Consider the following 2,059-nt stretch of genomic DNA (forward strand, 5'->3'; position numbering starts at 1 on the left):
AAGAGAAATAAAAGGCATCCAAATTGGAAAAGAGGAAGTAAAACTGTCATTATATGCAAACGACATGATAGTGTATATAGAAAACCCTATAGACTCCATGAAAAAACTACTTGACCTAATAAGTGAATTTGGCAAAATAGCAGAGTACAAAGTCAATATTCAGAAATCGAAGGGATTTCTGTACACCAAAAATAAAATCTCAGAGATAGAAATTAAAAAAAAAATCCCATTTACTATAGCAACAAGAAAAATAAAGTACCTAGGAATAAACTTAACCAAAGAGATAAAAGCCCTGTACTCAGAAAACTACATAATACTGAAAAAAAAATAAATTAAGGAAGATATAAATAAATGGAAGCATATACCATGTTCATGGATGGGAAGAATCAACATCATTAAAGTGTCACTATCCAAAACAATTTATAGCTTCAATGCAATCCCTATTAAAATACCAATGACATATTTCACAGACCTAGGACAAATACTTCAAAAACTTATATGGAACCTAAAAAGAGCCCGAATAGCCACAGCAATCTTGAGGAAGAAGAACACAGTAGGAGGAATCACAATACCTGATACCAAACTATACTGCAATCCACGGTAATCAGAATAGTCTGGTACTGGCATAAGAACATATATATATATAGATCAATGGAACAGAATAGAGAGTCCAGAAATAAACTCAGGTCTATATGGTCAACCAATATTCCACAAAGAGGAAAGGAACATAAAATGGAGTGAGAAGAGCCTCTTCAACAAATGGTGCTGGGAGAACTGGACAGGGACGTGCAAAAAAATGAAACTAGACCATCAACTTACACCACACATGAGAATAAACTCAAGATGGATCAGAAACTTAAATGTAAGCCATGACACCATAAAAGTCCGAGAGGAAAACATAAGCAGGAAAATTTCAGATATCCCATGTAGCAATATTTTCACTGATGTATCTCCGAAGGCAAGAGAAATAAAGAAAAGAATAAACCAATGGGACTACATCGAACTAAAGAGTTTCTGCTCAGCAAAAGAAAACATCATCAAGATGAAAAGGGAACCAACCATATGAAAAAATATATTTGCCAACGATACCTCAGACAAGGGATTGATCTCCAAAATATATAAAGAACTTATACAACTCAACACCAAGAAGACAGACAACCCAATTAAAAAATGGGTAAAAGACCTAAACAAACACTTCTCTAGAGAGGACATACAGAAGGTCCATAGGTATATGAAAGAATTCTCAACATCACTAGCACAGAGAGATGCAAATAAAAACCACAATGAGATAGCACCTCACACCAGTCAGAATGGCTATCATCAACAAATCAACAAACAACATGTGCTGGTGAGGATGCGGAGAAAAGGGAACCCGAGTGCACTGCTGGTGAGAATGCAGACTGGTACAGCCACTATGAAAAACAGTATGGAACTTCCTCAAAAACTAAAAATGGAAATACCTTTTGAACCAGCAATTACATTGCTAGGATTATATCTGAAGAATCCTGAAACACCAATTAAAAAGAATCTATGCCCCTCTATGTTCATAACAGCACTATTTATAATAGCCAAGTGCTGAAAACAACCTAAGTGCCTGTCTGTAGATGAGTGGATCAAAAGCTGTGGTACATTTACACAGTGGAGTACTATGTAGCAGAAAGAAAGAAGGAACTTCTACCATTTACAACAACATGGATGGAACTAGAGAGAATTATTCTTAGTGAAATAAGCCAGACAATGAAAGAAAAATACCTTATGCTGTCACCTATTACAGGAAACTAATGAACAACACAAACAAATGAGCAAAACTGAACCTGAGGTATGTATACAAGGAGTAAACTAATAGTGACAAGGGATGATGAGGGAGAAAAAGAAGGGGGTAAAAAGGGGAAGAGTCTAGTCAAAGAACATGTATAAATGACCCATGCACATGGACAACTGGGTGGGGACTGACTGTTGGAGAAGGGGTGGACAGGGTGCGGGGAAGCAATAGGGGAAAAAGTGGGACAACTGTAATAGAAAAACAAACAAACAAAAATTTTTAGTGGGGGGGGGAAGG

Source organism: Furipterus horrens, unplaced genomic scaffold (genome assembly GCF_987537825.1).
Source record: "Furipterus horrens unplaced genomic scaffold, mFurHor1.1.pri manual_scaffold_1, whole genome shotgun sequence".
In the NCBI taxonomy this organism is placed as follows: Eukaryota; Metazoa; Chordata; class Mammalia; order Chiroptera; family Furipteridae; genus Furipterus; species Furipterus horrens.